General features: G+C 48.6%; 1 protein-coding gene across 3 annotated transcripts in view; it reads left to right on the forward strand.

Annotated features, from left to right (window-relative positions):
- Positions 1-2,401: 2,401 nt before the first annotated feature.
- The window catches only part of LOC119437139 (phosphatidylcholine:ceramide cholinephosphotransferase 2), a 218,703-nt gene continuing 193,254 nt past the window's right edge, over positions 2,402-27,850 (forward strand). For 2 of the 3 annotated variants that reach the window (XM_037704206.2, XM_049660315.1), the window contains exon 1: positions 2,403-2,925. The gene's annotated coding sequence lies outside the window, so the exon portion shown is untranslated. Of the gene's footprint in view, positions 2,926-27,850 lie in introns of all 3 variants that reach the window. The other variant, XM_049660316.1, reaches the window with a different exon arrangement.

Here is a 27,850-nt window from a genome sequence, read left to right on the forward strand (position 1 = left end):
CAATTTATAAATTGGAATATATGCCGTTAAGTAATTTGTCACCTCAATTCCTGAGATTCTGTTGAATTGTTGATTATGCGTATCGATCTTTTTTTGTACAAAAAATGTCCTCCCCTTCGAGTAATCCAGCTCAAGAACTACAATTGTGATGTCTACGACAGACAGACAGACAGGCAGACAGACAATGAACTTTTATTGAGGTCCTGAGGGACTAGCCGGCGGAGGCCCGCTCGACAGGTGATTTTTTTTTTTAATTTGGTAAAGAAAAGAAAAAAAAATCTGGCAGTACCCACCTTACGATGAATACCGACATTAATGCGATTATAGCATTGAATCAATGTAGCGATACACTGTAATTCCAACGCCGAAACGCGTACGCATCCGGGCTCCTCTCTCGCGCTTCTTAACTATACACAAGCTGCGCCATTTATAGTGACGCCGCCGTAAAGTCCTCGCGTGGCGCGGGTTAGATTCCACCGAGCATAGGATAAATCTAAAGGATCATTTGTGTCATTGTAGAGCGGCATATATATCCAGTGGCACGTACTATAATTACCCAAGTTGACGTCAAAGAGGCTCATCGAAGATCGGCGCATACCCAGTGAGCCAAATTGGCGTCGAAGAGGTTCGTTGAAGACACAGCACCACACACAGAACACACGCAGTACACATTGCCACACACAGTGACCCAAATTGATCGGACGGTTGGTTTGGAACCCTGTTCCCTCAACAACACAGCACAATTCGACCTTGGACACCCTGTGAGCCAACTTGGTGGGGAAATTGTTATACACATAGTTATATAGATCGGTCTATCGATAATGCTAATCGCATTAAAAAAACAGCCCATGCTTCAAAATATTTACAAGCTCGTGGCGTCAGCGGTCTCTCTTTAACAGTGGCGTTGTCGTTGCAAATACTTCTTGTGCTAAGGTATCCGAGGTGGGGGCGCGGTCTCTGGCAGGTCCTTGGGCCCCGTTCGCCGGCTTCCTCCTCTGCGGGAGAACGCCAGGCAGAAAGGTTTTCCGCTAATGCTCCAGGTTGTATGCTGACTTGCAGCCCTTGGGGACGGGAGTGCAGGGGACGCTCGAGGGCAATTATCTCTCGTATAAAAAGAGTGCGCACGACAAGAAGGGTGCGGTACAATGAGGATATTACCGGTCGCCTCATGCTTTCCGACGGGCGTTCAGGCGCGCCGTACTAGGAGGTAGGTACAAGAAAGGAATCCGGTGACGATGGATGTTTCTAAGCCGAGCCTTATTTTGCTGCAGCGGATCGTAACAGTAGTATTAAAATCTGCTTTAGCATGCTTTTTTTCGCCTACCGCAGCAACCTATTCGACAAAAAAAAAAAAGAACACACAAACACACACACACACACACACACACACACACACACACACACACACACACACACACACACACACACACACACACACACACACACACACACACACACACACACACACACACACACACACACACACACACACACACACACACACACACGCACACATCAGGCCCGTAGACAGGAATTTTTTTCGGGAGTGGGGGGAGGGGGCAGTTGCTGAGCGGCCTTGACTATTTGAGGACAGCACCTATTTTTCAGAAATTATTTTCGGTAAAGATCAAAATATCAGGGGGGGGGGGGGGGGGCGGGCCCCTAGCCACCCCCCCCCCCCTCCCCCTGGCTACGGGCCTGCACACACATAATGTGCAACCACCTTCGCAACCTTTTTACAAGAACGCACCCACAAGAATACGCATTTAAATATCGAATGGATGAAATTCTGACAACGGGGCCATCAATCTGGAGCCAATGCCAACCATTTCGATTTAACTTCACCTAGGAACACATTTGGATTTCTCCAAAAGCCCCTCGTCCGTGGGTAGGACACCCATCCAAATTAAAGCAATGATAACTAATTTATGTGAAACACACTGCCACTTGGAACTTTCAAGCAACATCTTAGTGATGCTGTCCTGACATTTATTCGTTCTAAACTTCATTTACCACTTCTGCAATCCACTGCCGTATTATGGAGCCGCCTACACGAACGCGGCGAGCACATCGCGAGCCTCTCCGCCATGGCAGCGCCCTAGAAAACACCTCAAGGGTTCCGCGGAGCCAGCGCCGCCCTGACCATCGTTTATCTGCATCTCTCCACACGCGACGAGAAGTCTCTGGGGAAGCGAGGGAAGCCATGCTAGGTACTGCGCGGCTGACAACGGGGAATAAAGAAAACCTCGCCAAATAGGCCGGAGTGGTGCTGGGGCAGCAGGCGTGCAGGCGTAGAGGCAGGGCAGGCTCCCCCCGCGCCGATGACGTCAGACGGCGGCCTCGATGACGGCGCCCCTCGCGGAGAACGTCCTCAACAGGCGCCGTTCCCCCCACGCTCTCAACTTCCCCGAGCAAGTCACCGCCGTCGCCGCCGCTTGGACAGCAGCAGCAAGCCCCGAGCTGCGCTCGACGCCTGCCCTCCTGCTGGCCACGTTGGAACCGATCGCTATTCTCTCCGTGTAGTACGTGTGCTTGTGAGTGCGTGCGTGCCCCCGCAACCGTCGTCGACGCCAAACTTGGAGCAAGCACCGACGTCGCGGTGAAGTTGGACTGGACACGAGAGGAGCGCACGCCTGTGTTATTTGCCCCTGCGAAGCCGAGAAGGAATTCCATGAACTGAGCCTGGCACGGCTGGCACCTCCGCCGAGTGAGAGCCCAGAGAGCTTCGTGGTGCCGGCGTCCCGGCGAAAAAAAGGCGACGCCGTCCGCCTCTCTCCGTTCGGCGCCTCGTCTCTGTCGCTGCCGTCGTGAACACTTTTTCTTGTCTGACTTCTGAACCAGCGGCTGCGCCAGAGCCTGGGATCGCCCCAAGTTTGTACGACAGCCCGAGTGCCCCAGCGCTTTCGCGGATGTGTTGTTGAAACGGTGAGTCTGACTTGTCTTTCCTGTGAACTGCTGGCGCCTCCTTATCACGCTTTTTATTTCCCGCTGCGCCGTCTCCAGTGGCGTTTCTTGAGTCGCGCCTGCATTTTGTGACACCGGACAACTGGCGCCTGCAGGCGTACTGTGCTTTCTTTCCCCCCAGATACATCGCGCATGTAATGATGTAACCGAAACGCGGCGGTTTCTTTACAACAAAGCAAAAAAACAAGAACGCGCCGCCAGGAAAACGTACTGACGATGGCACTGGAGTTGATTACGCTCTGGTTGGCACGCAGGTGGTGGTGTTGGATCATGGTGGACGCTTTCTCGCCGTGCCGCAGGGTTACGGCAACGTGCACAGCTGTGTACATCCTCTAAACGTTTTCCGCTTGCTTGACTTTTCACTGCGCTTTTCGCTGAGTTATTGCGACACTTCAGGACAGCTAATTTCATCGTTAATCGTCGTGCACACACTGTATGCTTTCGACTTGGGTCTATTTTGACGCGTTACCGCGTGCTGCTCGACGCCGAGCGTCACGTACGCAGCTGCGAAGAAAACATGTGCTCCTTGCGCATGTTTCCTCCGCGCTGCGCGCGTGCACCAGCGCGCAACGTGTTATCGTAATGATGTCACCCCATTTCCGCATCTCGGGGTAAGGTCAGAAATTGGGTAGTAGGTTAATAAGAGTTGGTTGTTCTTCGCGATTGTGGCTAAAGCGGCGAAAGTTTACGTGTCTGCTCACACTGACAGACTGGCGTGACGGCCGTCGAAAAGCCAGCCTATTGGTGGAGGAGGCTCGAACCGGCTTTTGCCGGAAGAAAGTAAGGACAGGCGATTGCCACAGCGGGTCCTAAAAAACAACTCGAATGCTCTCTGTGCTAGAGACGTCGCGCAAATGTCATACGCTGCCTCGCACGCTCGCAAAAAAAAAAAAAAAAAGAATAAAAAATAAAAGCTTTTTAGGATAATGGAAGCCGTTAGCTCAGACAATTTACTCCAAGACATGTCGCCTAGTGTCCGATAGGCGTCTGGACGCTTGACTGCCTTGCCGTTCTTTTTTCCTCTCTCTTTGTAAAAAAAAAAAAAAAAAAAAAAAAAAAAAAAAAAAAACACACTGTTGTATGTGGCGTATCGCAGTGCAAAAATAGTGATCGCGTTGAAGCAGCACGTGCGCCCATTGAAGAAAGTAAATAACCGCGATCCTCGAATGTGAAGTGAGTCGAGAGCGTCGAAAGATTGGCATTGGCATAGAAGGAGGGCTGTTGCGTCGTCACACCCACAAAAATTGCACGCCGTACTCTTGGCCATTCCTATTAGGAATGTATAGGCATTCGTAAATGCTACGCCCAACCAACCACATGCGACAGGTAAAGGAACGTAAACATACCCATCTCTTCATTGAATGTTTCTCCTAAGTTTACCAAGGATCTCTTATAATAGCTGCGATATGTACACAAGCCCATATATTCTGCACGTTTGAGTTTTAGTCGTGAATTCAGCGCTACTCATTAAGAGTCTCTTTGGGACTCTAGTCTCAAAGAGTTTCAAAATAATTTGAGCTTTATGATTAAATGACACTTATACAATGCCAGAAAAGACGCAATGACGAAACACTGATGGCGATGTCGCCTTGAATGAAGTTCCCACACCTGCTCACGGTGACGTCATGGACTTTGACGGCTCGGGCATACTTAATGTTCTATTGGTAAAGACTGCGCTGTATTCCAAAGATTGAACATGCCAACGTTCACAAACTTTTACTGAGTAACAATGATCGAAATACGGGAAAATACTTTGAAACCTATGACGTCACGCTGACGTTCCGGCACTGGGGTTTAGGTGCAAAATTAAACAAAGAATGGAACTTTTACAATCAAGTTCTCTTCTTTTAATCAACCTGTATTACCGCGAAATGACCGAAAATAGTTTCGAAAGAATGGCCTATCAGCCTAAGCTCATTTAGTGTTTCTAAGAAAGAGTCCCTTCAACATTGCTGAATAGTCGTGAGAATGGATATCGAATCCAATGCAGCAGGGGGGGGGGGGGGGGGGTCTTGGGAGTTCAAAATATAGAAAGTAAGGACTCTCGTATTGCTTCCTTATGGGCGTGATCAGTATATCGTCGTTGCCGGGAATGGGCCCGGGGACAGCAGGGCTGGACACGTTGACCGAGGCTTCCATATTTAACAGACGTTGCCGCGGCACTTGCGAGCGAGCTATGGGTGAAATGTCGACATAGTCGCTAGTCTCATCAAATAACAGTATATAGTTTTTCTCCTGCCGCTTTTTCTCCTCTCTGCCACTCTTTCTCCCTGCACTTTACTTCCATATCCATCTGCTGGCAGCCATTCAGGCATGAGCAGCCCAAGCTAGACAGTTGCGTTACGGCTAGCAGTGATTTGCGTTCTTCCTCTTTCCTTTGTGAAGTGAAAATCGACAACCAACTACTTGTCGGTCAGCTCAGTCGATTAAAGGTTATTGACATAATCTAGCAGTAGCGACCTGGATATGAAAACTTCGACTGAATAGCTGGTCCCCAGTTAGTTCTCGACCCTTCGCATCTCGAAACCGTCTGCGCCTGTAATTTTTTGTACATTAGGGACGTTTGCGGTTTCCTGTATATGGTGACGCCTGAGAAAGAAAAGAAAGCCAATCTTGTTTCTGAATTTTCTCGTGCAACAACTTGAAAGCTTTTGAAAGTTCTTGGTGATGGTGGCCGTACCCTTTGCAACGGGTTGCCGCAATCTGAGCTAGCAGGCTTAAGATGCGCAAAAATTACTAGAAATAACTAAATACGGACACACCCATTAAAAATACCAAGAAGGAGGATGAATATAAGAAGAAAACGAAAGGAAAGAAAATAATAAGGATGGTTACAATGAGTTCCTTCAGGCACTGCTATCAATAACCGTGGCGCACAGCACTGTGTTGCCACCAGGTGTCTCTTTGTGTACTCAGCATGTAACGGCTAGGGTGCAAAACTTGCGCCCCCCCCCCCCCCCCCCGATACAAAGGGGAAAGCCACATCATCATCATCATCATGTCCCGTCCTCACTCTGTCTAAAGCCTAGAGCAGCAGCCAAAGACCACGTGCGGGCCTGCGGGTTTCTATGTAGGCGTTGTGAACAGCAGCAGTAAACAGCTGCAGGCAACAGGCCGGTGACCACGAACGGCTTTTAGATTGCTATTCTTCTTTTGTCTGCAATAGGCCATCTGCTCAAGGCAGCCTGAGTGATAAAACATGTGCTCGCCCTTAGCTACTAGATATTGCAGTCGAGAACTGAGGCCGAATTCATAAAGCTTTTATTTCGTAAGTGCTCTTTGCCACTGGCCGTTCGCTTTCGCTAATAATATGCCAGCTTCAGGATTGGATGAAATTTTTGCTTACTAATTCAATACTAGTGTAAGCGTTTTTTTGTGAATTGGGGCCCTGGTTTTGAAGTTGGATCCTGAGGCGCCTCGCTATTGTGCTTCCACTTTCACTCGGTATATTTCGTGTCCGTAAAATAGAAAGTTATCGTATGCACGCACCTAGAGTGCAAAATAACGCTAATATCGGTCAGGTCTTTATTTTTATTCACAGGCTCTCTCTCTCTGACAGAACTACGTATTTTTGTCACGCCCGTTGCAACACAGCCAACTGATTATGTAATGGTCGAGTCCCTTGCAGTGCTCTGTTGCGCAGTGCGCTTGCCAATATTCTCATTTCCTGATTAAAAAAATAGGAAAGCTTCCACAATTTAAAACTGTCAGCGTCTCCGCCAAAGCCAGACAGCGCAAATTCGTGTTACGGTTTTTTTTTTTTTTCTTTTCAACTCGTGACCGGCAGTTTCTTAATATGTTTCGTGCAAGGCCATGCCAGTGACATGACATCGGCGCGTTTCGTAACTGTTCCTTCTTAGCTGCAGAACGGCGTTTCCATTCGTAGGGTCTCGAGAGCACTATATATACGACTGCGCAATTGGAGCTTGCCGTTTTATAACTCTCCGAATCCAGACGACATTACAGCACACCAATCTCCCTGGTACGGCAATATGCTCCCTCTCGTCTTAAGTAGTACGTTTTGCAGTAACAGGAGCTACCACTTTTCTGTTTGTTGAAACAGTTGGCAGCAAAAAAATTAAACATCCGTATTAATTGTCTATTTATTGTAATGAAAGTTTTGGAACATAAGAGAGAGTAAATGAGGTCGCATTCTGACAGTCTACCATCCACCTACAATATAGCACAGGGAACTCGGTTTCGGCTTGAAAAACGCGCTCTAGCCACATTGCTGCGTAGGCAATTCTAGGCAGGGATTCAAAAAGAGCCTTTGTCAAAACTACCTAAATATCAAGCGCCGCTTTTGTTGGAGACAGTGCAGTGGAGCTGATACTTCCCTCGGCAGCGGCTGTGGACATAGCTCTTTGATAGTCGCTTATTAACTAATTTAAAGATTTACAAAGGACCTCCTCCCCCCCCCCCCCCTTTTTTTTTATTAATCGCTTGAAGGCACATGTTTCAGTCATTCTATCAGTGATTATTACACGTCTTCCTATGTCCGTCGTCTCCAATAATGCGTGGCCAAATAAAAGGGACCATTACTACCTACGTTGTGTTTTCAAATGAATTGCTTGTTTTTTTTTTTTTTTCGTTTTTTTTTTTTTTCTCGAAGCAGCCAGTACTGTAACACTTGGCCTGGCGTGCACGGAGCCGCGTCGTCACACCAGTGGACTTACGTTTCCATTAACTGAGCGTGGCGTGATTCGAGTCACTGGACTCTCAAAGTGATGAAAGAGCGAACGCGATAAACGTCACTGCTCGTCTGTCGCCGTGCCCATTCGATTTGCCGAGCTGGCATGTTCGACGTCACGAATCAGGGCGCGAAGAAAGGCCTCGCGCTATCGAGGATGGTGTTGCGTTTCTGTGCAATTCCGCGCCGGCTAATCGTGATAACAAACGAGATGATAGCTTGAGGCTTTTATTTCTTGCGAAATAAAAACGTTGTTAGTCCGGTACATAGAGCTTCGTACCAGGAAACCTAGCGGGAAATCTTATGCTTAGAGTCGTATGTAGTATGCGCGCATTCTTTTCTGCGGTTTTGGCATGGATTCGCTAAGGCAAATTGCAGTCTCCCTATACTATTTATTGCCATTTGAGATATGCTAACTGAAAGCCTCGCAACAATGAGCTGCGTTTGTTCGTAAGCACAAATTCCAGGTAATCCTGCAGCAGACAGAATTAGTAAAGATGGTCGGCCAATGGCAAATATCACTTAAGAACGAGACGTTTTGTAAGTACCAAGCGTCTAGTTGGTTCGTATGCGAACAATTTGCATAACACAGTTACATTTATCCAGTTCACTCTCACCAGCTACGCTTATAACGTCGTGTGTATTACTGCCATGGTCGATGGGCGAAGTCGTGTTTTCTTTCCTTTTCATCGGATTGAGGTCCCCGTCGGCGCGCCTACTTTTTTTGTTTGTGGCCGCATCGGTTGCGATCACATTTCTTTTAGCGGTGAAGCTAACTTCGTAAGACATAGCCCTGGCGCGTTTCTGCTATGCGATTGCATCATCATCTCGACCAGCGAACGCGCGCGCTTACCGGCTCAACCCATTTACAGGGGGTTCCTCTTACCGCATACGCTGCTATCACCCGCGTCCTTGAGCAGTTGCCTTGGAGTCGAGTTTATTGGTGTAAAATCCCGGCTGTTTGCAGCGTAGTGTTTTTTTATTTTTGCGTTTTTCTTTTAGCGATAGTCGCTACAGTGCCGTGGAAATTTGTGTTCTTGACATTGCTCTACTCTCCTTGCGTATTGTGTTTCTTATGAACGAAGTGAGGCCGTTAAACGGAGTAGAAATGATTTCAATGGCGTCATTCGAGCGTGACATGGGCATTTGCAGTTAATATGGATCCCCTAGCAACACGAACAGGTAACAGTTGATTGAAGTGTTTTTGCTTTCTTCAACTATTACCGGAGGCTTTACTATTCGTGAAGTGTGACATTTTTTTTTCTCTTTTCTTTTTGTAGTAATAGCAGTAAAAGGAAAACGAGTAGTACAGAAAAAAAAAAAAAACGAAATTAATTAGAAGAATGAAACGACGCATACAAGCGCTGGTTCTCATAAGCATTTATTTTCCTAGCAATGACCGGCGCGATCCAGCAAGGAAGTAGTCGGGAACACTTACACCAACCTCGCCCAGTTGCAGTAGAAGTAGCAGTGTGTTACATCGCATGTATTTTTAATGAATTTTCATCGGCACTCGTCGCATTGGAGCCTTTAACTCCCTTTTCCTCCTGCGAGATAGCACGTGTACGTAAGTTAACGCGAACGCCGACCGATTAAGAGAAACAGAGGTAAACCTCACTCTCTTTCTCTCAACTGCTCGGCGTTCATGTTCGCAGCGCTGAAAAAGAAAATCACGTTATATTCTACGCACCGACGCAGCGATGAGCGATCTCAGGTGGGACATGGAGGCGTGAGAGAGGAAGAACTATCATACAGGGCTTTCGCATTGTAATAAGACGTCTTCGGCGACATACAGGGTCGTATTTTTTTTTTTCTCTCGTTCTTTTTTTTATTATTATTATTGCGTTATGTTTTGGTAACTGTACGGTGACTACTAAACGTAGCTCAATCATCCATATCGGAAAGCACATGACTGCACATATGAGTTATTGCTATTTAATAAACGCACCCTTGCTACTCAAAATGCATTAGAGAGGACAGTGAAGATATTCGAAACGACGGGAGACGTAGCACACAACTGAAGAAAGGAAACAGGGAACTGTTTGATTAAGCAAATATTTTATTGAAATAGTAAAAGCAAAGTACAGACGAACGAAATGGGGCTTTGAGAAATCGTTATGCGTAAAAGAGAAAGAATAAAGTTAGACGAGGTAACTGAAGCCGGCTTGCATTTTTAACTAGCCCTGTTCTCCAGCGCGTTTTCTCGGTTAAGCTTTCAGACTTGGAACTTTGAGACTTCAAAAGGTTGTCATAATCTTATTTTTTTTTCAATAGTTTTTTTTTTTCTTTTTTTTTTTGTTTTTCGTCGAAAGGAGCACGGCGCCGCGGAATTCGGCACAGTGTGCGCACACAGTGTGCGCGCAAAGCAAACGCTTATTTAATAACTCTACAGTTCGCCGCCAAGCTGCAGAAATTGCATTCCACGACAGGAAACAACTGGCCCGAAGGCTGCCACGTCAGATGGTAACACGTGCTTTCAAGGGAATGCAGATAAGCCGCACTGGGGCGTCGTCCGTCAGCCAGAAGCCTTTTTTTTTTCTTTCCCCTTACCGCGACATCAGTTAAAAGCTCGGAAACTGCGTTTGCTGTGTTCGTCCGTCGTTTCCGTTGCACCTTCGTAGGCGTTACGCCATTTCCTCGCACTGTGGCGAAGAAAAAAAAAAGAAAAGAGAGAAAGGAACAATGCCTGTGGAGATAGAACTGATGCCCCCTGCAGCGGTGTTAAAAACATGGCATCTGTGACATGTTGGGGCTCCCAAATTGCTTCAGGTGCATCCACTCAGAGAAAGCGTGGCCTTCGAGATCTGTCTTCGAGATCCCGAGAGAGAGAGAGAGAGAGAGAGAGCTGACGCTGGGGCGTGGATTTGGACACCACCTGTTAACAGTTTGGAACCTGGTGCGCCAACTGGTCGCTGAGATTTAATACCGTGCAGGCATTAGCGCTCGACACTTTCTGCGGCGTTTGTGCGTGACGGAGACTCTCGAGAGCTGTGGCGTCTGTGCTTCTATTTCGGAAGCCACACAGCAGGCAATATTCGGTAGTGGACGAAGACGGGTGTTGTGTGGCATCGTAAAGTAGCAGCTGTTCTGGAGGTGATTGCAGTGTTCCCTGTAAATGGGTTAAGCAGTTCTGAGCCGGCGGAAACGCTGAAGTTTGCCGATTTCACGCCATAACCGCTTTTTCTCGTGGTTTCATGCACACTTCTGTTTCACGGAAACAACGTCATTTCCCAACATGGCGCAATACAGAGCAACACAGTGCACACATATAAAACGAGTCGTCGTGTACGTGTAACTCCTGTGCAGAGTATGACAGGCTAGAGCACAGTATAGCTCGGGCCCACCGCTCTGGCTTTCGTTCCATAAAATCTCTCTCTCTCTCTCTCTCTCTCTCTCTCTCTCTCTGTACGTATAACCACCTGCACTGACGCTACAGATGCTCTGGTCACCGGCTCTATTCTCTACGGAATTACGCAACGAGACAACAAACGCTGCCTACATATCGTCACTGCAACAAATTTGTCCGCTGCACGCGTCTCTTGTCGAGGTGCGCCAGAAGTGCACTCATCTTCAAAAGCACCCACTCGCCCAAGTTTCCCTCCTATGCATTCATCTTCTATGGACAATGCGTGTTTCAATGCCATATATACTTGCAAACCTATTTGTGACTACTTTCATTGTTTTTATGGCACTGAGCGGCCGCTGTCAGAAATCCAGAAGTCCTTTTCTCTCTCTCTCTCCCTCTCGCTATACAGACTGATGAATGCGCGGCTATTGTTGTTATTTACATTCGCGCCATGGGCGAAACGTGCAGAGCATGCTTCAGCGGATCCTAATGGAGGCTTGCTAAGGAGCCTCGAACGAGCGTAGTCGCCACACTTTCCTGAAAGTGAAAACCGCCCCGACGACGCAGTGGGAAACTGAACCCTGCTGACCCCGAAAAGTTGGGGAGCTGACCGTGGCCCTCCGGCCACATTGGGTTACACTGGCGATCTCGTCTCGCCAGTGACGTCGTCTTCATTGCCGAGAACTTGGAAAGCGCGGACGTGCTCTCAGACGCAAACACCAGCCGCGTCCGTGGGCCGTACCGGAACAAGGAGAGACGAAACTGGAAAGAAAAAGCAAAGAACCGCGTCTGGACCGTGTCCATGCGACTGTGTCCAGATCAGGTTTGTCGACCTCAAAATGCGATTCACGTGCCTCTGTGGCGGCGCGCTGTATAGGTTGTGTCGGTGTATGTGTGCGAGAATGCTCTTAGTGTCAATGCATTTGCCCGCGTACGAAGGTCGAGCCTGGAGGCTTCGAAGGTTTTGCTTTAGTATGCGTGTGCTTCGTTCGCCGTTCTGACGTCATAGTGCCGACTTTCCATCTTGAGGAATGGAGCACGGTGAGAAAAGGAGGTGGGGGAGCGGGCTTAGGAAACATTTGCGCGTAATAAGTTAGCTACCATAATATGCGTTTGTCTGACATGTCTTTGGCCGACAGCCCTGCTTGCGACAACTGTGGCTGCGAGGAGACAATCAAGCACCTCGTCTGTGACGGTCCCCGCTACAATGTGGATGTGGCAAGAAAAGTGCTCGCGACTGCGCTCGAAAAACTGGACAATCGCCCCCTCACAGAGAAAAAAGTTTTAGGACACTGGTCAGGACGGGCTTCGGCACTCAAGGCCTTAAGGGCTCTGCTGAAGTTCTTAAGGGCTTGTGAATTGTGCGACCGGCTTTGAACGTTGTAGCCCGTAGGGTCGCGTTATTGCGCGAATTTTTCTTACTTCATTTTTTTATTTATTTGTTTCTTCTATCACCTTTTATTTCCTTTACCCATTTACACGGGCTGACCACCTTGTCTTTCTTTCGCTTTCTTTCTATCTCTCTCTCTGACATGTATTTTTTACAGCGAAACTGTTAGCGTGTAGTTGGTCGGGATTTTTCGTGGCGGCGTGCTCACACAAAAATGTGGGCCGATCCCGGAGACAGTGCAAAGCGGGACGCGCACAGCGCGCTGCTTCTCCAAGAGGCATAGCATGAGGTCATCAGGTGGCGTCGCACTTGACGATGGCGTCATCGCGTGACGCCACGTTTGACGTGATGACGTCGTCAGATCGCGTCACCAGGCGGTATCGTCACGTGACGTTGCCGTTATCACGTAACGTAACGTTTGACGTGATGATGTCATCATGCGACCTTTGGTGTGATTACGTCATCACGCACGTTTGTCGTATCACGTTACGTCATCATGTCGAACATGACCTCACCACTTGGTTAATGCCGGATTATTAGCCATCATGGGCCATATAATGTTTTGCACTTATAAAGAATACCCCCCTCCTCCTTAGCAGCTGTAGTGGCGGTTTTCCACAGCTTTGATGGACATCCACTTTTGCAGGGCCGGGATGGCGAGTGATGTTTAAAATTTATTTCAAGTTGAGCACCATATAACGCACCACCTTGAGCACCACCATGGTTACGAACGAACGCGAAGGAAGCAAGTAAAATGTCACTTTCGTTAGTCGAAGCAGGAACGGTTATAGCCACTTTTCCCACCACAGAAAAAAAAAAAAAGTACTTCCCAGCTTCCTTGCTATTTAATTGCATTACTACGGAATGCCGTGCTCGCTTGACAACTGTGCAGGATAACGCTGAAATGGAGCACGATATGCGTGACAAAGTTCATTCGAGGGGTAGCTTGGCAGTCACGCTCACACGATCGCTGCTGCGACGGTAATGTAGACGAAAGGCGACATCGATATGGTTAGCTGCTGTAGGTTGTGCAAATGTTGTGCTAGCCACACCAGTGTGATATAGATATGACCATGCAAGGTATATTTAGCAGGCTCCTTTGTGCAGTTATGTAATATCACACTGACATGAGGTGTGTTTAAGTACCTAATATATATATGATCGTGGCGTAATACGCTTTTGCTCCGTCCCGGAGCGTCTGCGAACGAATCACGCCAGGTCACGCACACTGGAGAATCTGAAAAGGGAAGTGCATCCGAAGTTTACGTTTCCTCGCGTTTCATTCCGGCGTGATAGCATATACCAGAGTGAATACGCGAGCGCTTGTCTTCAGCGACCTTCCCCGTGTGGCAGGATCTGGAAGCTTCCGGCATAGGTTTTGTTCGCTTCAACTATGAAGCGAACGGGCAGGCAGCGTTGCGTTCGTGCCGTGTGCGTGTTTATTTCCACACTACATCGACGCTTGTTGCGCCCTCTTTAGGCACGAGCCACAGCTCGTGCGTTACGTTTAGCTGCGGACCGCGTTTTACGTTTTGAGCAGTTTCCCAGTGCGCGGAAGTGCGCATCTTTGCTTGTAGATTTTGATCGAAACGTGATCGTGTCCACTAGCGGAGCCTCTTCAAAAATTGCGGTGCAGGCGTCGACGTAATTGTCGCGTAAGATTAGTACCCTATCTTGTGGCGCTGCCGCCCTCCCCCACCCCTAGCTAAGTCGGGGACAGCAAATTTGTTGATCACCTTGGTTCAACGCGCCGTGCTCTGTATAGTGTGTCTGATGACGGTTAAGATAATCACTCTTATACAAGTGTTAGTGTTTTGACCGATTCGTTCATAGTTATTATGGAGTAGGCAATAAGCACATATAACGCTACACCTCTCCTCCAATTTCCCGCGCGCGGTTTTTTTTTTTTTTTTTTTTTACATGGCTTTCACTGTCTGCAGTAGTAGCCGTACATATATCAAAGAGCAGTGGCGTGGTACTGCGTGCGCCGAGGACGTTCTCGCAAGATCAGTGTAACGTTAACCGTTTGATTGGTTGGTCCGAAGTAAGATGGCGCTGTCTATAGAATCGGGTGATTGGACGAGGCCAGGAAGATCAAACGAAATTTACCTCTTTGCGCGAACGCCCGCGTGTAATTATTACCATGTTCCTCATCGTTCTCGGATTCGCTTGCAGGCACGGTTCGCGATGATTTGCTGCTCTTGCCTTTCTGAATGAATAGCGTCCCCTCCAACGCGAACGTTCTTCTTGCTATAGTCGTTATGCTGTGAAAGGGAAATGAGAACCATGCACGCGGATTTTCGCAGCAACTCATATATGATTCATCGTTACGTTACTTTACTTTTGCCCACAGCGAAATGTCGGCGAAGCCGATAAGAGCTAGCTCTTAAAGGTAAGAGGGAGAAATATTAGGATTTAATATATACCCCCGACGAAAGGCGAACATTTTTAGCTCTCCTGCTTTTGAGAGGCCCTATAGGTCTGAGACGCTGCCAAGTTGCGGAAACTGACAGTGTGTGTGTGTAGCGCGCGCGCGCCGCACAAAATGGCTGAGATGCCGGCGTCGGTGCAAGTACTCTCAAGTTCTGATATACTGCCTTAATCTGAATCACCTCGTCTATAGGTGAGCTCAAACTGCGCCGTAAGTCCTAATTAATTAGGTCGCGGTCATGAGCAATCGCCGTTGCGGTGGTAGCTCAGCGTTGATAGCACCTTTCCGGAAGCCCCATCTGTACCTTGTTCGCGCAATACATTCCGGCCACGAGTCAGTGCTGAAGGTATGGCGGCGATGGGCGTCATGGGCCACTAGTAGCGCGCTCTTTCGAACCAGCTGGGGTGGGGGATGGAGCAAGCCGCGGGCCACCGGGCGATCCTCATGCAGCCCACGCACACACATGCTCGCTATAGCTCGTCTAGCTAGCCCAGCCGTGGTCTGCTTTATTTTCTTCGCGCTCTGCGGCTCACCCTCTCTACATGGGTTGCGCAGCCAGCACCCCGAGACCTTGAGGCCGGAAGGGAACGCCAAAATGGAACAGCTGCGGCATAGACTGGTCCTTGCGTCATCCGCGCGCGCTTGCCCTTTCCTTACGACCTAGTGGCTTTTCTCGCTCGCATGGGTTTTGCTTATTCGTTCTCTCTCCCCCTACTGTTTCGCATACATCTCATTAATCGCGCTCTTCTGCGATAATGTGTTGAATTTTTCCGTTATTATTATCTCAAGCAGCACCACGGCGAATTGTCATATAGCGTTTGTTTTCGTACGTTACGTCAGAATCAATCGCGCTTGCCATGGTTGTTTCGAAGGCTGCTTTCTACTGACAGGCGGAAGCAGATATTTACGGCCAACATAGAACATTCATGAGCATTCATGGTGACCTCGACGTTTATATCTTGTGTTTCTGTGGCAGCATGTCCATTTCATTGCTAGCCACGTGTTCGCAGGACAAGCTTCGACATTAACGGAGGACGGGCCCGCAAGGTCATACTGCTGAAGAGCGTCTTTATGCAGAAAGGAAGAAAAAAAAAGAGAGAGAGTGAACCACACTTGGGCGAATTATTTCGTTTTTACTTTCTTTTCTTTTTTCCCTTCTTTTAATGATGCCCTTGCAAAATACGTGCCTGAACTCAACTAACAAAAATATCGCGGCTGCGCAGTGTCTTAGGGAAGTCGTCCTCCAACGGCGTTCATTGCCAGATGCTCTCGCGCTTTGTCGTTGCGCGATGTTCGCAAACAGCGAGTCCCGAGCGTGCATGACCCGTGTACGTATACAAGTTGTCGCCGGCCGAATAGATTTCCGCATAGCCTCTTTTCTATAGAACCGTCACGGTACCCTCTAAGGACGGCGTATACATGAATGTCCTCGGTTCTGTCGCCACCGTCGTGTTGGGGCACAAAGCCACCTACGCGCTGAGCTTGATCAAAGAGACGCTCTTCTTCTAATTTGTTGTAGCCCAGGCACACGCGGCAACACACAGCGCTGTGTGTTTTGTCTCGTGTACCTTCTGTGTTCGTGTCGTTGAGCCCGCGTTACAAGAAATTAGACGATGACACACCAACAAACACATATATAGCCGCCCTCATCAAAGAGGCGGGTTTCCAGTGTCCATCGCTTCCCAGCAACTGGCGGTCAAATAACGCATAGTGGATGGGGCGTTGGTACGTCCTCGAATCGAGCGCGTCGCTTTTGATTCCTGGCCGTATTAAGAGGCGGACGAAAGATGCACCAGTGCCTGCTATCGCCCAGATGTACAGGTTTCAGTGCAGGTATACTAGAGGTGCATGTGCCTATGCTGCTGTTAATCTGCATTCCGTCACTGTGGTGTTGTTGTGCCTCAAGTTGTGCGCGCGCACCACGGATGGGCCAGTAGACGGGCGACAGGAATAAACGCGTATGAAAAAGTAAAAACAAAGAAATGCGCTTCTAATTAAGCCAGCGCGTCTTTCTTCATTTCTTTACCGAATCCTGGACGAAAACGAGATTATCAGAAATCTTACGCCGCCGCGACAAACGTCGTGCTCGTCAAATTTCGCGTCGCTCACAAGTAGGAGCGCCACGCCGTGCCGGCTCTCGGTCGAGAGGAGCACTTCAGGCTTCCACTAGAGCGCAATGCATGTCGCGTCCCTAGCCTTCGATATCGCCGACCGCATCGCGCGCGACGGCGGCGGCTCGAGCCACCGGGTGCGCCCACGCGCTGCGGAGTGCTGACAAAAAATCAGCGGCAGGTCTCGAAGCCGAATGGCGGGAGCCCGCGTGCCGCCGTATCTGCCGCGCGCATAGGTGTGTGTGTGTGTGTGTGCTGGTTGAAGGGCCCCTCTCGTCAATTGAGGTCGTCGTCGCCCACGGCTGGCAGTATGGCGAGCGAAAGCGATCGGGGTGAAAGGACCGAGAGGAAACGACGCGTCGCGCAGCAGCTACCTCGAGCCGGCGTGATGCCGTAATTGAGCCGTCTGACTCGCGACCTGGAAATGCGCACCACCACGGCTCGCGGTCGCTGCGCCGTTTCATGACTCATACGCGGCGCGGCCGGAAAGAATAAGGAGCGCGGGCGGTACTACGCCGTTGGTGCGCGGAACGTTGCGTAATGAGCGCGCCATCGGCACGCGCATGCGTACAGCGCGTGCTTCACCACCAGCTCGCGACCCTCGTTATTGGGACGAAGGAGCCGGACGTGGCGCGGATATGGGGCTGTTCGGAAGCGTCGAATTAGTATACTGCCTGCTTGCCTACGCAAGGCTATAGATGAAACGCTTCTCGTAAACACGTCCGCGTGCTCCAATTAGAAAGAAGCGCTTTTGGATCGCTGGGTGTATTATGGAGCGCTGGCAAGATATAGAAAAAAAAAATCAGGCCAAGAGAGGCTGATCGGAAGCGTCGAATTAGTACTGCCTGCATGCCTACACACAAGGCTAGAGGAAACGCTTCTTGTAAACACGTCCGCTTACTCCAATTCTGAAGAAGCGCTTTTGGATCGCTGGGTGTATTATGGAGCGGGGGCAAAATATATTAAAAAAAAAAAAATATCTGGCTACCCTTCGGCTACCAAATATTTTCGTTGTAGGCAGTTTACCTCAGTCTGTCATTTTGGGGTGTGTTCGTGTCGGCCATTCACAATGCCGCACAGCGCTTAATTATTCTACGAAGAATCAGGGCCAGATTCACAAAGCTTTTCGCTAGTAAGTGTTCTCTGCCATTGGCCGATCGCCTTCGATAATAATATGTCCAGCGTCAGGATTGGCTGAAAATTTCTATTGCGAACGATTTTAGTGTAAGAGCTTTTTTGTGAATACGGGCCCAGACGCTGCTGAATCCATAAAGTTTTCGTTCATAAGCATTCTGTGCAATTTGCCGGCCGTCGTCGCTGGCACCTGTACTTCTATAGTGTCAGAACTTTTTTTTTCTTCTAGGAGTGTGTGAATATTCGAAATGTCTTGATACGAATCGAATAACCCTTCCTATTTGACAGGTATTCGATTAGAGAATTTGCTATTTGATATTGTTTATTATTTGTTTTTGTGTGGATATAAGGGATAACAACGCCCACTGTATAGTCTCGAGGGAGACAATCCGATGCAAGTGAGGACTGGGCCCAATGTTTCTGCTCCAAGAGAGCCGCGGTTTTTGCAAAGAGGCACCAGGGCCCGCATTCACGAAACTCTTCGCCTTCTCCTTTTTTTTTTTTTTTTCAATCCTTCTTCGTTCGTAAGTGATCTTTGACATTGGCCGGTTGCCTTTGCTAATAATATGTCCAGCGTCGGGATTGGTTGGAATCTGCTCGTGCGAACAATTCTAGCGTAACAGTTTTTTTGCAGAACACGGGCCCAGTTCCTGAGCGAACGCATGCACAATAAGTTGCAACCTTACGCCAAAAGTTTCACTTAATAAGAATAGAAGTCTCGCTTTCAGGCAGCCCACCAACTTGTTGTCTCGGTTTAGGCATATCAATTTATTATTTCGCTAGTCCCACCATGTTTGCATCAATATAAATAATGTGCGGTGCTGAAGTATCACACATATCTTCTAGGAACCAGAGGCCCAATTCACCAAGCGTTTTGTCGGTTAGTGTTCGTTGCCACCTTTGCTAATAATATGGTGCTGCACCAAGAGTTGCTGGAATTACTTCTTACGAACAGATCCAGCGAACGAGTTTTTTTTTTTTTTTTTGCATATACGGACTCGGGGGCTGGGTTCACAAAGCTTCTCGGCCCGAAGTTTTCACGAAAAGCTCTTACTCTTGTTCGTAAGAGCAAATTCCAGCCAATCCCGATGCTGGACATACCATATTATTAGCGGAAGCAGCTGCACAATGTTAAACCGCTCTTATACGAAAGAAAAGCTTTGTGAATCCGGCCCGATCTTCGAACAGTCACTTGATTCTAACTTTTGCTTTTAAATGCAGCAGACTTCATCAAGTTAACTGCTGCTGTTGCCGAGAAAGACGATTTCTCCTTTGCCATGTGTTTAGATAGGAGCCCCCGAGCTAAGGCTTGTGCTTTTGTCATCATCCGGCCGCCTTTGCTAACTTGAAAATGTCGAATATCACGATTGGCCGACGTACCTGTTCCCACGAACCGATGTAACGTGTGAATTTCTACGTGAATACGGACCAGAGACCACCAAGCCACAGAAAGCGACGGCGCTGCAGTGACATTGTTCGGCTCACTTGTTAATTATGCCTGGCTGCCTTGTCTTAATTGCCGCATATGCCGAGTTCGCTCTCTTGGACCTGCTAACGGAACACTATACCCGCGTATATACGTACGCCGAACGCGGGTCTGCGCCGTTAATGCGGCGCTCACAGGGCCACCCCGCTAATTACGGCTCTGTAAAGAGTCCTCGCCAGCGACAGGAGCAGCGAGACGCTATAACGGCTGCGGTGGTGTTGATGTCGGTCGTCCTCGGCTGTCACATTGTTCTCGACACCGGCGCACGGCAGCGTGACCACCGCGCGGCACAGGCGCGACGTCGGCGTTGCACTTTTCAAGGACTGCCGAGCGCGAAAAACAAACGATGGCGGCGCTACTGCGCACTCCCCCTCCCCCCCCCCCTCTCTCTCTATCGCTCTTATTCTTTCTTCTACGATGGCAGCATCACTGCTAGGCAGGCGATTTGCTGTAACCACCGCTCGAAGCTCTTCTTTCGTTTCGGTTGCAATTCGTATATCGACTGCATGCGTTGCCAAATACGTCGCGTCGCAGCAAAACCCTCGGGAGAAGCCCTTGCACAAGCGATGTCTCTATTCGAAGAATCAACTTTCGGCGTCCGAATGAGGGCGCGAGCTCCGGGATTAGCATATATGCACGAATCGCGTATAGTGGGCCCACCCGGCTAAAGCAAAGAAATCATATGGCACAGTGAAGTACGTCATTACTGTATCGCCGCCATGCTTGCTGATGTAGCATAAGAAAAAAAAAAAAAAAGAAGGGGGGGGGGGGGGGGAAGAAGAGCCTGTTCATTTCCCTTTTTCAGCTAGCTTGTCGTGTTTTATTATTGCTGCCCTGTCGCCGCGCAATAACAGCTGATAACGAAGCCTCCCTGACAGCGCCGGCAGAAGGCCCCTAAAATAGAGCGAAGCAGCCGAGTCCTCGTCTGGCAGCCGAGTCGGGCAGTCTGTCCGCTTCATCGATATATCTGTGTATTCGAAGGCAAACAAATAAGTTTACGGATGGATTCATCGCACATGCAAGGTCTCTTGACAGAGGAACACTCGACCTATGTCGTTACCATGGTATTGCGTTCTTGCGCCGAAACAACTCGCGGGAAAAGGATTTGGAACACGCATTCGAACAAACTCTTGAATGCTTAAGCGTTTGGGAAAATATTATTCCCACTTGGCTTCTGAATCACAGCATAGATGGATGGAGAAACTCCGGGCAGTGGGTCTTATCTCTAAACACCCCGAGGTAACTTGAGCTCGCTGAGCTATAGCACGCGAGTGTGTACCAGCGGCGGCGTCACACTTTTATTGTAAATGTTCGACAGGAAGTCGACGAACACGGAGTGCGAATAAGAATAAAACGGTTCCTTGAGCACTGCACGGGTGTAGGAGGCGAAAGAAAACAAACTACGAATGGTTAGCAGAGATCTGCACCGCGTTACCGACAGAGCGAACGGTATATGATTTAATTCGAGAGCTAAAAAACGACAACCTGGGGCTGCATTCACAAAAAAAAAAAAAAAAAAAGTTCATACGCTAGAAATTGTTCGTAACACCAGATGCCCGTCAATCATAATATAGCGGAAATATTATTAGCGAGGGTGGCCGGCTAATGGCAAACAGCACTTATGAACGAAACGCTGTGTGAATTCGGCCCCTCGTCCAGAATTCTGAGAGCTGTCGCGATGTATTCGGCTGCTGTGGACGCCTTCGTCAGAGGACAAATTAACAAGGCATTTTGTTCGGAAGAACTGTTTGCCATTAGGCGGCCACCCTCGCTAATAATATTCCCGATATCACGATTGACGGGCATCGGGTGTTACGAACATTTTAGAGTCGACAATTTCTCTCTCTCTCTGTGTGTGTGTGTGTGTGTGTGTGTGTGTGTGTGTGTGTGTGTGTGTGTGTGTGTGTGTGTGTGAGAGAGAGAGAGAGAGAGAGAGAGAGATAGACATAGAGAGAATTCGGGCTCAGGGGCTGAATTAGCGAGGCCTTTCGTTCGTAAGAACCGTTGGCCATTGGCGTGCCACTTTCGATAATAAGGTGTTCGTTGTACCTGTTCTTACGAACTTTCTCCAGTGTACGCACGACTTTGCGAATACCGGCCCTGATCGGTGCGAGTGGTGCCGTCGATTCCGTTACGGGTAGAGTCAGTAGAGAAGCTCATTCTTACAGAAATTTGCCTAAGTCATTCGCGCGATTGAGTAACAAATACGTCACGTTGCTGAGTAGGCTTAGATCACCAAGTGGAACGCGGATTCTTTTTGCCTCGCGCTTCCGGAACGACGTTCTACGCGCACAGCCGTACGGCCCAGCTTGTGTAGCGCGGATGCCGGTCCTTCGGTAGCGCTTCGGTAGTTAATACACCTCGACAGCGAAGGATCAAAAGACGGGAATGTGTACGCGAAACATGCGAGCCCTTTGGGAACACGCAATGCGAGGCGTAGATCTCTTCGTCCATGCCTTCTTCCTGGCACAACCCGCGCGATGTCTACCGATGTGTCTACCGCTTACCCCGCCTTACATGGGAGCAGACATGTACCCGTCATTGTTGTCGTGACGGCAACGGAACGGGTTCCCACGAAAGAGCGCCGCGATAGCGTCTCGAGTAGCGTTGATGACGCATGTGCCGCTTCGGCGATGCAGCGCTTGCGCGGTCTCGTTTGGTAGCCGTATCGGCGGATGCGGCCTGCGCCCGTTTCAGTTTCATTCCTTGTTCCCTTAGCGGGGACGCTTGCTCTTGCGACCACGCGATATGCGTTACGAGCGGAAAGAGAGCTTCCGGTGGGTAGAGAGGCAGCTATTTCAGCATTGGCGTGTATATAATGAGAAAAAAAAAAAAAAAGCTTCGACAAGCGATTGCTGTCAATGCCGGAGCAAGCACGTGCACAGGCCTTTTTCTGACGCGACAGGAACGCTCAGAGAGGGCCAACAACGCCTACTTTAGAGCCTCTCTCGTCCTTCTTGAAGGTACTAAACGCGCCATTGTGTTGTTCGCATCTGGCCAGTTATTGTGCAGCGTGATACGTTGCGCAGTAGCTGGCCTCTCTGGTATGCGAGGCGACCAACGCGCTGAAAACGAGCTGGTTGGCCAGCGCAAGTTTCTGGCGTCGGCGCACCGGCGTACTGTATACCGTTTTCCCGCGCTGGAACGTGGGCCAAATTCGCTACGTTCTTTCTTTCATTTAGGTGCTTTTCGCCATTCGCCGGCAGCATTCGCTAATAATACGTCCAACATAACGATTCGGTGCCATCCACTCCTACGAATAGTTTTATCGCACAGACGTTTTGAGTTTTGAGCACGAAAGAAGGTATACGAAGGAGAAATCGGAGCCCACCGCATGTCCATCCATATAACCTGAAGCACACAATGCAGGCTAAAACCACACCCATTATGTTCGCGACATGAAAGCTACACTCTTCCTAAACTTGGGCCACCGCTGGACGAGGAAGAAAATTTTAATAGGTCTGCCACTCGGTTCACGCTTAGTTCTCGCAACCCATGACCTTCGCGTATAGTGCGGGATTCTTGAACCCAACCTTCTATCAGTGCTACACCTTCTAGCTTTACAAAATGTATACGCTACATGTATAGCTTCGGTTCGAAAAGTATGTCCCCCACTCTTTCCGATCATGCCTCATTCATATCAAGACATCGCCGTTGCCTCCGGTAGCTGAAGACAGGGTAGAGCCTAGCGCTGTGACAAACTTTTGTAAATTCCACTAATTTATTCTGGCATTCATAACAGCACAAATGCGACTATAATTTCTTACGACATTGTTTCTGCATGGACAACATGGCCAGCATGTACTAAGCAGACAACGGGATGGCCAGCATGTACTAAAATATTGCGGCTCTCGATCAGTAGCTGTTCAATGCAGCTTTTTTTTTCCTCTCTCTCTCTCTTTATTCTTGGGGGGGGGGGGGGGGGGTCTTCGACCTATACTCTGTAGCAGTGCATTCTATCGATGGGTGACTGTCGCAGTTCTTTCATCGTTGTCGTTAGATCGAGGCTCGAGCGATTGCAGACTTCGCGCGAGGACTGTTAAGGGCCGGTCTTGAAAGGGCGAAACCAGAGCCGGTATAATGCAAGCATTCCTTTCGCTCGATTCTATCCCTTCCTTATCGTCCACCATTCACGGTCGGTCGATCCCGGTGATAACGTGGTCGCAGAACCGTTAGAACAACTGACGAAGAGCGAAAAAGATTAACATTGGAATACAATTGTTACATCATACTCGCTCCAAGATTGTACACCAGGGGGACAACGGGATACCCGTCGGAGGGTTCATCTCTTGGTGTGTCCAGAAGCTTGACCTTTACAAATCCATGTTTGAGCATCGACGTCGTTTTTGAATCGGCCCCTGATGTTCCTCTTCACACCATTTAGATGCCGCTCTGATGGCGCGCTAGAAAGGTCATGGAACGACTTTCTATTGCTGGTAGCAGACACATGGTATAATTTACACCTTTGTTTACTTCGCGAGCGCCTTTCAAAATTCGCGGTCGCTCACACCTATCGCACACGTGACGTCGGCTCTCTAATGAGCTCAAGTGTTCCAGAGCACTGACGCGAATGAAACATTGGCACCACGATCTTTCAACAGCTAAGAAACAATAACAAAAACCTGAAAGTGCGTTATGCGGCTGAAAATCTCGGTGCCTTTCACCGTGGCGAAATTACTCAATGAAGCGTGTTGTTGACATGCGTTAGTGAATCGAAAAACGTCCGTCCAACCCACGTGCAAAGTGATGCGTGCCCCGAAGCCGAGAACGGTTTTGAGCAGTGAACGAAATAAAAACAGAATTAAAAAAAAAGAAAAAAGAAAGAGGGGACAACAATATTAATATGGAGCGCTCTAAATGCCAAGTGGCGCGACGCCAATCAAGTGTCAGCAGCCTCTCTCTCGAGAGCGATCTATACCGGACCTCGGAAAGGACCGCGGCCAACTATACTGACGCGCAGAAAGAAGCCCCGCGGATGCCTCACCGTCCGCGTCGTCGAAGCAGGCGCGCGCTCCGCACCACTTGCGCATTTGTCAGTCTTCGTGTTGCAAGCGTTCTCTCAGACACGGTTACCAAATCCTCCCAGGCGGATACACCGCCACGCCAGAAGCTGTAGCTGTCCGCGCCGTCGAGGGAGGTGGGTGGATGAGCCCACCCTCCTTACGCGCCGTGTCTTTCAAGGGAGTCCTTACGGCGCAGCCTTTTTGGCTGACTCATGCGCCCCGGAAAAAAAAAAAAAAAAGAAGAGGAGATCCGTCAGTGTCTGCGTCCATTCATGCGGCAGTTTCTATGATGAGCCGCAGAGAGACAGCAAAAGAAAAAAAGAAAGGAAGGGATGAAGGAAGAAGAGGAGTAGGAGACGAACCCGCAGCCATGGTTGTATCTCTTGTACAATCAGTCGCGAGACGAAAAGGTTTCCCCGCATCTCTATATCTCTCTTTGTCCGCCGCACGTGACCAGAGGAGAAATGGCGCAGGCTTAGAAAGGTTCCGAGGCCGTCCCGCTTCTCGTTCACAACGGTCCTCGTCTAGGGGTGCGCTAATTAAAAAAAATTAATTCTTGGCGCATCCAGTGTTTGCAGCTTGGGGGAACTGAGTGATTCACATTAGGCTTCGGGGTGAACGAACGGAAACTCAATAAACGACAATCGTAATTTCGCAGTAACAACCTTTTGGTAAAGCAATAATTAAAATTAATGAGCTCAGGTGAATACAAGATAATGTAAGACTAACGAAAACAGTTACCCTATTTCCACCAGTAAATATGAACGCTGTATACGGCAGTAAATACAAAATATACTCTCGTCAACTATGGGAAAGTAAAAAAAAAAAATGGCAGAGACACTTACGATTGCTTACGTGTAGGACTGCGAAAGCATTATACCGTTTGTAGACATCGGAACGTCATGAACGCGCTCATTTTATACGCTCATGACTTGGCGCCATATCCTCCCCATTGGTTGCGCCGTCACGTGCCCAATGACGCACGCACTAAGCCCCACCTTTAGTCAGCCAGATGGCTGCGACGTGACGTGTGCAATGACGCACTAGGCACACCTTTAGTCAGCCAGAACCGTGGAGCCACCTTGGCGTCCGGGAAGCGTGCTTGTCTCGCACACCCAAGGGCCTGGTTTGATTTCCACCCAGACCGAAATGTACGAAATTTTCTTGTCAAAGCCATTTATTTGTTTACTGGAACCTCCCTGAGAAATTTGCCGTCAATCCGGGCATTTCTTGACGTGTTTTTACTCTTTGCGCTGTCGGCCATTTTTGGTGCCATCTTTCGGTCACGCCGACGCCGACGGATTTTCGCGTGATGGGGCATATAATGTTTCCGCATTAAAACAGGGGGAACAGCTAGTCTATTTTCTCAAGGAAGGAGAATGCCTGTATACTGCAGTAAACATTAAGCTAATATAGCGTGCTCAGTACAAAAAAAAAAAATAAAAAAAAATAAGCAAACGCAGAGTAAAAATAGTCTGTTCCCTCCAGGAAAAATAAACGTTATATGCTAATACAAAGTTAATATACCATCCTTAGTATAAGCGACACGCAAACACAGGGTAAATAGACAGTCTGTTTCCATTAGTAAACACAGAGGACAAGTTAACGCAAAGTAATGAAAGGAGGTAAAAAAGTAAGTAAAACAAATTGAAATCCATTTTCATGCGGGTCGCTCCTTTGTGACGATCGAGCAGATCTCTCCTATCCCGGCAGCCATACTGCGCGGCACAATGGACGAAAGTGCGCACGCAAGCTATATGTATAGCTATACCGCTGTGGACGACGACGTTCAAGCGCTGCCACTTGTGGCGACCTTTTGAACGCTTTGTTCTTTTTTGAGCCGTTAATTTCTCACGCCCCGCTTTACATTTGTAGCAATAATAATAATAATAATAATAATAATAATAATAATAATAATAATAATAATAATAATAATAAAGTGTGCATTCTTTGAGTGCCAGTAAAATTGCTTTTACATTTGAGTGAAACCTGTAAATTGCTCTAGTAATTCAACTACGGGATTTAACGTCCCAAGGACAACGGGCTGTGGGGCACGCCGCGGGAATCCGGAATAATTTCGACCACCTGTGGCTCTTTAATCTCGCACTAAACTTAAGTACACGAGCGGGGTTTTTTTTTTTTTTTGTTTTTGTTTTTTTTTTTTTTTAATTCCGGACGCCTTAACCACAATGCGGCCGTCGCGGTATTGAATCGAACGCGCGACCTGGCGGCAATACGCCATAGTCGCTGAGCAACCGCTGCAGGCTATAGCGACTACACAGCTATGTATACAGCTTTATTGAAAGCGGTCCTCCTTGGAGATCGGAAACGGCGTACCTGAGCAGACCTAATCTGCCAGGCATATACGCACTGCAGCTGACGTCTCCTATTTCCGACCAATCTGGACTTTTCCTCCGGTACTGTAGGAAAACGTTTCTGTCGCTTGTTCTCTTCGATGTCATTACACAACAAGCACTGCAAAGATGGACCGCGGGAGCGTTCCTGGAGAGACGTTGAGTATAGGTGTTACTGACACGTTATTAAGAAAAGCGTTCTTGCCGGAAGGCCTCACGCGCATCATCCCGAAATCCTCTCGCATTTACAAATCAGAGATCTCAGCACAACCGTCCGTTGAATACGTGCGTGTACACCATCGTATACAGCGTGATTGATAGGTGCGCACTTACGTTCTAGAACGCGTGTCCTCGCAGTTGAGTGACAGTTTAATCATCAAAAAAAAAAAAAATGCTACCGTTTCTGTTCAGAATCAGAGCTACCTGGTGGCATTACGAGTGCACCAAGCTATACCAGCGAGCTGTTTCGAACGTGCGCTAACGACGACGCTATGTTGAAGCATTTCATACAGAAAATACACAAAAGAAAGAGACTATAGCGTTAGCAATAAAAGAAACAAACTCTAAAAGGCGTTCGAGGACAGAGCCTAATCTTGATGGCAACCCGCCACGACTTGCGATAATAATACTGCAAGGAAAAAGAAAGAGCAAGAAATAAGAAAGAAAGAAAGAAAGAAAGAAAGAAAGAAAGAAAGAAAGAAAGAAAGAAAGAAAGAAAGACTGGTTGATTGATCTCCTTGGGCTACTATAGGGCTTATTGTGCAGAAGTACTAATAAATAAGTGCCCGCAGACCTTGAATAATGTGCACGTAGCAAGTGATTCGCGACAGACAAGCATTGTCGAGGCTCCGCGGGCTCTTTTGCGTGACCTTTGCTTGTCCACCCCCACTTTACCTTCTGCACTTGCGAAATATGTTCGCAAGTGCGTACCTTGTGGTACA

Source organism: Dermacentor silvarum, chromosome 1 (genome assembly GCF_013339745.2).
Source record: "Dermacentor silvarum isolate Dsil-2018 chromosome 1, BIME_Dsil_1.4, whole genome shotgun sequence".
In the NCBI taxonomy this organism is placed as follows: Eukaryota; Metazoa; Arthropoda; class Arachnida; order Ixodida; family Ixodidae; genus Dermacentor; species Dermacentor silvarum.